This window comes from Papaver somniferum, chromosome 8 (genome assembly GCF_003573695.1).
Source record: "Papaver somniferum cultivar HN1 chromosome 8, ASM357369v1, whole genome shotgun sequence".
NCBI classification, from domain to species: Eukaryota; Viridiplantae; Streptophyta; class Magnoliopsida; order Ranunculales; family Papaveraceae; genus Papaver; species Papaver somniferum.
This window is the reverse complement of record NC_039365.1, coordinates 21059007-21067484: the sequence shown is the minus strand read 5'-3', so window position 1 is coordinate 21067484 and position 8478 is coordinate 21059007. Positions and strand designations below refer to the sequence as shown.

General features: G+C 32.0%; 1 long non-coding RNA gene across 7 annotated transcripts; it reads left to right on the top strand.

The window, feature by feature from the left end:
* The first annotated feature begins 1454 nt into the window (after window positions 1-1454).
* On the top strand, window positions 1455-4556 carry LOC113306832. 7 transcript variants are annotated; one of them, XR_003338862.1, is made up of 5 exons: window positions 1455-1537; window positions 1628-1694; window positions 2383-2445; window positions 3479-3605; window positions 3811-4556. It is a non-coding gene; the product is annotated as an uncharacterized LOC113306832 (long non-coding RNA). The 7 variants fall into 7 exon arrangements; XR_003338860.1 differs by adding an exon at window positions 2637-3271 and having other exon boundaries at window positions 1628-2445; XR_003338863.1 differs by lacking the exon at window positions 1455-1537 and adding an exon at window positions 2806-3271 and having other exon boundaries at window positions 1544-1694.
* The last annotated feature ends 3922 nt before the right edge of the window (window positions 4557-8478 follow it).

Genomic DNA, 8478 nt, shown 5'->3' with positions numbered 1-8478 from the left:
AGCCTTGAGTTGGCCGTAATAATGCCAAAGGCAAGAAAAATGCCACACCATACTGCTTGCCCTAGATTACTCTTATAAAAAAATTAGTAGATTTTAATTATTTTTTGTTATCTACTTAAAGCATATCCAATGGAGTATGAATATTTATCATGTGTGGAGATTTAAAAATAATAATAATTAATAACATAAAATTCTCTATATAATAATAAAGTTTTTTTTGGATCATTCTCATTCACCGGAACTCCATGTTATTTCTAACTTCTGATTGATTCTCGCTTCTGGTTGATTCTGGTCCCATCATTTATTTTATTACTGGTAAAGTTATTCAATTTAGACCAATGAAAAGTTCAAAAATCATTAAATTTAAACCAATAAAAAATTCAAAAAATATTATTATTTCCAATAATAAGATAGCTAAATATTAAAAAATAATCTTGCCTGAAATAGCTAAATCTTAAAATTTTTGCCTGAAATAGCTAAATCTTAAAATTTTTGATACATGCCTCAAATATATCAATGTTAATCATGATAATCAACAAATTAAACCACAACATGATAATCAACAAATTCAATCACAGACATCCACGATTTAATCGTGATAAATCAAATGGTCATCACGTGATAAGAAAATAACGTCAAGTGTCCAGTGTCCTTTTACATTCTTAAAAAATATAGTTTTTTTAATTAAATCCCCAAGCTATCAAACTATCAATTAAATCGGAAAAAAATCACTAAAAAAACCATGATTACCCCGATCATGAATCTTTTTTCCGCAAATCTTTATTGGTGGTCCTACATAGCAGTCGGAATTTTCGTTAGTATTTTGGACGAATAATTTAGAACAAAGATTATGATCTAAATGAAGCTAATACAAAACAAAGAAGCATGAAAAAAAACTACGGAAAGAAAAACTACGAATCGATAATCAATAGTTTGCAAAGATTAATTTTTCTTAATTTGTTTTTTTCTATAATTAAAAAGAAAAATGGAGATATGTTTAGATATTTTTTGTGCAGAAATAGCTGGGATACTAATTGGGTTTAGTTTTTTTTTAATTTATACATTCCAAAAACAAAATAATAAAAATATTTTCTAATTTTAATAGCAAAAAATGCGTCAGAAATTTTTGTGGGAAATATTTTTGGGAGTAATGAGGCTATCTAAAAATATATTGGTCGTCCAAAATCTATGTAAATTTTGAGATATCAATTATTATTTTCAAAATACTAATATCATTTTGATATAAAAATTATTAAAAAATATTATTTCCAAAATATGACTTTCTATATTCTGGGAACTTTTATCAAAGTATTTTCGTGAGTGATGAGACTATCTAAAAATATATTGGCTGCCCAAAAATTATGTAAATTTGAGCTATAAATTAATATTATTTCCAAACTATTAATATTATTTTGATATCAATATCGTCAAAAAATATTATTTCCAAAATATGAGTTTTTTTTTCTGAGAACTTTTAGGCTGGTCATTCTCTATATAAAGCCGTCGACCCAACACCTTACATTTTTGTTTTCCTAAGGTTTCGTTGTTTTTGTTCTTCTTTGTTCTTCCAGTTTAGGATTTTATTGTTAATCTATTTGTTGTTTGTTTTGCATTAACTTTGCGGCAGCGGGAGCTGGGCACTAATGTCGATAAGTTTCTGGAATTTGGTGGCCCTGATAATGAACTCATGCAAGGTATAGGCATCATTAAATCCAGTTTTTCGGTATTCTTGGTTTTTTTATTAATTGATTTTGTTGTGAAGATGTTGATGCTACCTTCAGTAAACAGGCCGGGTTAAAGGTTTATATTATTTATGTTAAACTGAAATATCCGTTGTTCTTAACGAGTATATATATTTTATGCTTTTTTGTGGGGGTATTTTTTGTTGGCTTTGCTTTGTAGATGTTGATGATGCCTCCTCTCAGTGAAGAGGCGGAGTTTAAAGAAAAAATTGTCTATGCAACCATGTCTACGGTATAATTAGGGTTTGATTTTCTCCCTTTTTTACCCATTGACCGAAATAAACGTGTTTTGCCTAATCTGACGGTTCTAAATGGACATTTTAAGGCGATCAATGACCCGTATTTATTTAAAAGTGCAGAAACGAGTAAGTAATAAATCATGGGTCAAAATGCTTCCCACTTTTATGCGCTCATCCAACGGTGCAGATACAATTTTGACTTCTTCTCCCTTAATATTCCATGTGTTACTCTGTAGTTGTACATTGATGAGACCCGTTACGCTTCAAAAAAATAACGTAAAGTTAAATAGCAAAACTCAATTTAAACCAAGCCATTTTTTAGCAGCATCATTAGGTTTGGGATTGAGAGAAGAGGGAGGCAAAGAGTTTTAGTCACTGCTTAATTTTTTTTATTTTTTCAGTCCTTCCTTCAGCTTCTCATCAAAAAGCCGCACCCTGTCAAGATCCCTGTTGGAGATAGACATGTAAGTTTTGGCATCGATTTCCTTCTGAAAGTATTTTGTTCGGAACTGTTAATGATTCGTGTTCTTGATTTTGTTGTTCATTTTGAGTTGATTAATTTTTGATGTAATTTTGGTTCAACTCTCTGATTGATTCAAAAATAGAGTTCACAACAAAATGTAAAACGTAATTATTTTTGTGCGCATTGTTGCAGAATTCTGTGTTACAGGGCATTTTGTGAGACAGGATGGTTTCAATCTGTCAATACAATTTCAATTGATTTGATTTGGATTAGGGCTTTATTTGTATATCAACTGTTTGCTGCAAGAACTAAACCATTCAACAAAATGGTCCATGTCTAAATCTTCTTAATTTGGCTGCAGAGAAATGTCGATGAGAATCAGCACTCAATTCTATGGTTATTGTGGATGCATGATAATCAAAATTCTTGAACTTTATAATTCTGCTTGCAGAAGCCAGAAAACCATTGTTTGTATGCGTTTAGTTCATTCAAAATATTCTTGCTGAAGCATTATCTTTTGGTGTAAGATTTAATCTGGAGCATCAGTATTCATTCAAAGTATTTCGAACATCAGTGTTTTATCCATCTGAAGTTTGTTAATCATAGAGTAAAGCCCCAATTTAAGCAAACAACCCCAAATTGTAGGTATAACCAGGCCCACAATTCAATTATTGGATGAGCTTCAAAAGACCATTATGGGATCTTCATCATGGAACTTAGGATCCACCATTTTCATGGAGTGCAGGTAGATAGATAGATCTACGGTAAATACACGGGTTTGAGCTCCAGAGCACAATGAACACTTCTAACTTGAATATTTGATTATTGTGAGTAATTTTTTTTTGCTTTTGCCAAAAAAATAATTATGTGTTAGCCGTGTTGTCTTTGTTTTGAACTTTGTAATTGAATTTGTGATCGTAAAAAGCTCACATAAATTGCTTTTGTCTTCTTTATTATGTCTACCGTCTTTCAGTGATTCTTATTCTCGTGGATACATTACTAATTTACAATAATATTTGGTTTTGCTAAAATAGTGCTTGGTTATATGAAGCCGTATGGGATTATATTACATGCAATGGATGCAATAGCAAAATTATTCGTGAGAACACCTACTACTCATTGTATGTGAATGCAACATTTATTGGCATCACAAAAACCACAGTAAGTATGAGATAATTTCTTGGTTTCCATACATATTGAACACATTGTCTACATATATTGGTATATTAAATAGAAAACTAGAAAAATTGAAGTTGATGCAGTTTAACTTTGCAAAACATCTTGAGAAGGTACGAAAAATTAGTTGTGCTTATGACATTAAATAGAAAATTCAATGAACTAATGCCTATGTGGTAATTTTTTACAGGTACAAAAACCAGAAGAGGTCATTGTAGTCTTTGACAGTAACATAGAGTGATGTTCAAAAGAGTGTCATAGGCAGTACATAGCGATCACTTTGATGTGTTGATTCCGAAAGTGCGACAGTGGAACTAAGTCGACTGTTGTGATATTTATTTCATTTTAGTTCTTAATGGTTAGGCTATGTTATAATAACCATTGGTTTTCGACTTCCAAGTGGTAATTTTACCCAGAATAATATTATGAGATAAAATCAGGTTCTCAGAGAAAAAATTAAATAACTAAACTATTATGACCATATTAGAGAGTATATATGTAATGCTCCAAGTAAAGCTATTATGGCCAAATTATTCGCTAATGCTGCAGAAGCCTACTCTAACTCAAAACATATGTGAATCTTTATCTCTGGATCACATTTGGTTTTACGCCTTCGCTTTTTATCCACCAAGTCTCGAACTCTAAATAAGGATTTATCTGTTGTATAGGTTTTAAATGCCTGGTTCTTCCAATTCAGTGCTTTCTAGATTAGTAATTTATAGTGTTTGAACATAATGTCTATCATTTTTAGTAAACATGAAGGACATCCGAATGGAATAGCCTTTCGTTCCAAGAAAGAGGTGTCGTGGTCGTATATGCCTGACAGTCAATTGACTAGGAAAGTAAGGACTAATTTGATTTGGTTTGATTTTCCAGTTTACAATTAAATCCAGGTGTTGATGACATTGACGACCTTTGTTTTATAAATAAATAGTGTATACATGAGCACCCGAAATCGGAATGAAAAATTCCAAAATTTAGTGTACTCAAGTTGCCATAAGCTAACTTTAGTAACTGACCCAAATTCAATTGGATTTAGTTATTTTATTCTAAAAACTGGGTCTCCAAGGATCCATTGCCACCGTTGGTGTAAACCAAAATTAAAAAGGATATCAAAATAATAAAATTCTTCTTCTTTAATACTCCCTCCGTTTCTTTTTAATAGGTTGGTTTCTATAAATAAATGTTTCAGAAAAATAGACTGGTTTCCTAATTGGGAAAGTCAAATGTTATTTTAATTTTTTAGGACCACTTTTCTCTTAACTTCTTTTGATGACAAGTGTCATGTGGACCATTTCACTTCACTTCTTTTGCTGACAAGTGTCATGGGGACCATTTCACTTCACTTCTTTTATTGACAAGTGTCATGAGGACCACTTTCAATGATTAGTTCTCTTAATTTTCTTAAATTTCTCTAAAAACAAACAAACCTATTAAAAGAGAACGGAGGGAGTATACAATATAGGGGGCACAATTTTTTTTTTGGAAGTAGTACTACACTTCCATGAATAAAATTGACCTACAAATGTATCAAACATAAGAGAATAGATAGAGATAATATTGGTGAAGTAGTTTACGTGAATCAATATGTTTCGCATCACACATGAGGAAATTTCCTGTAAAAGTTGTACACTAATGAATTCTACAATCCTATTACTTTTATCCGGATGAATTAGCTATAAATTAATAACAAATTGATGACGTGGATATGGATGGGAGTCTCCAAAAACCCATACTCTCCTCCAAACTCAAACTTCCACGTCATATTAAATTTTGATTATCCAACCACCATTGGAGATGTTCTTTTTGTTGAGAGTTTCTAAATTCCTCGATGGCATCAATATTTTTTAAAACTCATATTTCATTGGAGATGCTCTTAGCTTTCGACTCTAGTCCTCAAATTCTACATCCTATGCTTTGTCTTACATAACACTTTATCGTATAGGTGCACCACGCATTAAACTATTTGTACTATTATAACCTTTGTCGATCAAAAAAAATAAAAATGTTATGTTATAAGTGAACCTAAGGAATTTAGGTTATTGTATAGGAAAAAGCGCAAAAGATACATTTTTTTCTCTCTCTTCTCTAAGGATTGGGCGGTTTTATTGAGCCAACTCAGTAGAAAACTTTTACAATTTTTGCACTCTCAAATCCGCTTCTAGTCATGTTTTTTTATCATATGAATTTCAATTCTTCTCATCTATAATTAATTAATCCCCTTTTCTATGATTTATTATTCTTTATGTCCTTCTAACATCCCTGTGATGGTTTCGATCTTTGTTTTCTCTTTTTACTTAATACTCTAAATCGGTCTACCACTTTAGACAAGCAAGTTTTCTCAGTGCTTTGGGTAACATAGCTTCTCTTTTCCTTTATTAATCCTTTGCCTAATGGAAGCTTAATCTTTCCTTTGCAGGTTCTAATTGCGCGATTATGGAGAGTCTACAGATTTAATATATGTTTCTCTATCTGAGCTTGGTTCTTTTAGCATTTTCACTCCATTAACAAGTTGTTTGCTACCCATTCACTCCAGGATGGTTCCAAAAAGTATGTCATTGTAAGCTCAAGATTCTTTTACAGTATATAGTTAGAGTTCAAGATCTTCATTTTTGAATCGGTCCAGGTTGGAATGAGTTCAAATTTTCCAAATATTTTGAATTCAAATTTTTACTTTTTCCCCTAGTTAATTAGTCCTTAATCTACTCTTCCAATTAGAGAGAATCACGCTCTTGGAAAATTTTCATTTAATTTCCAGCAGATTCTTCTTTGATATATCAGGCAACGATATTCTATTGTCTTTCCATCTCAAGACCCTAACTTCTCTGAGTATTTGAATCCCTCACTGCGGTTGACAGTAATCTTCATCAACTCATCTCAATATAATTCTTTTTTTCTCTAAGAGAAAAGGATTCTTCCTCAGCGAACCAAATTACCAAGATTATAAAAAGCACGAAATCAACTAGCATTGAAGATCAAACATCTAAACAACTGCGTAAAGCACTTGGATATGTGACAGCTTTCAATGCAGCTGCGGATGAATGGTATGCTTGTCTCATATGGAAGATCATGCCTAATGATCCTATTGAATCTGATGTGGCCACTAAAGAAATGAACTCACTATGGAAGAGATACAAATGCAAAGAAATCAGGGTTATGGGTGAGAATCTGTTTGTTTTTAAATTAAGAACAAACTTTGAATGTGAAGAATTATTAAGAGATCCCCTTGGAACATAAGAAAATTTCTTTTAAGTCTTAAAAAGTACACAACAAAAATTGCAATACAAGATTAGAAGTTCACAACTCAACAATATAATGTGAAGTTTATGAAGTTGCTCAGTGAACATCAAAATGTTGCTATCATTGATGAAGTTATAGAAGATTTGGGTGTTGTAAAGATAAGTGTTTAACCAGAGAACTGCAAACCAGGATGGACTAATGAAATTATAACAAGGATTAAGTTGGATATTAAAAAACCTTTGAAAAAGGATGAATGGTGGAATACTAATTCTGGGAAAGCATTATGGGTCAGATACCATTGGGAAAGGCAACCCCACAGTTTATGTCCAAAATGCTACAATGTTGATCATGACTCTACCAATTGTGGAAATATTGCTGAAGAACTAAATCAAGGTGTTATGACAGATGAAGAATATGCACTTCATTGCCAACAACAATATGAGGAGAATAATAAAAATGCAGAAGTTTATGGTGATACTGAAGTTATGTGTAATAAAAGATCTAGAATCCAGGAAGCAGAAGTTTGTCACGATGATCCTAATAACAATGTTCTAATGACTGATGCTACCAACGGACCTGACAATGATGGTATACTTGTTCACCACAACCATTCAGTATGTATGGAAGGAGTTCAAATGAATGGAGATGGTGAAACTTCGGATATTCCCATGCACTCTCCATATCAGCAAGGGAACAATGCAAACATGGTAATATTTCTTTTCTCCAACTTACTCTGCAAAGTTTTAATTTTCTTATAGACATAGTAGCATTTCAGCACTTACTAATATTTTTTATAAACACTCGAAGATTCTTTTTGTTTACTATCTGGAATTCTACTCTTCGATTCTCAATATGAAGATATTATGGTTAAATCCCTAAGGATTTAAATCCAACACTACTAGAGATTATCTATATGATCTTATTAGAACCAAAAACCCGGATATAGTCTTCCTCTTTGAAACTAAAATGGTAAAAGGAAAGATTCTCCCTCTTATATCTCATTATCAATTCCCTAATCATGTTATCATTGATTATGTCGATTTATCTGATGGCTTGGTTCTAATGTGGAAAAATGGTTTTACTTGTGACATAATCAGTGCTGATAATAATATCTTCAATGTTGTTGTTCAGTTTGACCCAAGATGACCTGAATTTCTATTAACCTGCATGTATAGTCGTACCAATTTTCTAGGAAAAAAGAGCAATGAAAATGGTCTAACATCAAAGAAATAGGTGAAAACATATTCCAACCTTAGCTCCTCTTAGGTGACTTAAACTTTCATTTGTGTGACATTTCCAATAGTTCTAGCTCATCCAGTGATAGTTAGATCAACAACCTGATAAATGAATATGGTCTAGATGACCTAAGATATATAGGTAAAGATCATACATGTTCAAGCAATAATCAAGGAGCTGGTAATATAAGGACTAGAATCGATATGGCTCTAAGAAATGGGATTGGAGTATTCATTACTCTGACGCTAAACTATTGTATTTAAACCACTTAGGAAGTGACCATTCACCCATATACTCATAACTGATTACTCTTAGAACAAGCACCTTTCAAGTTTTTCTATACTTGGCTTGATGATAACTTTTGTGCTAATGTAATATCTAA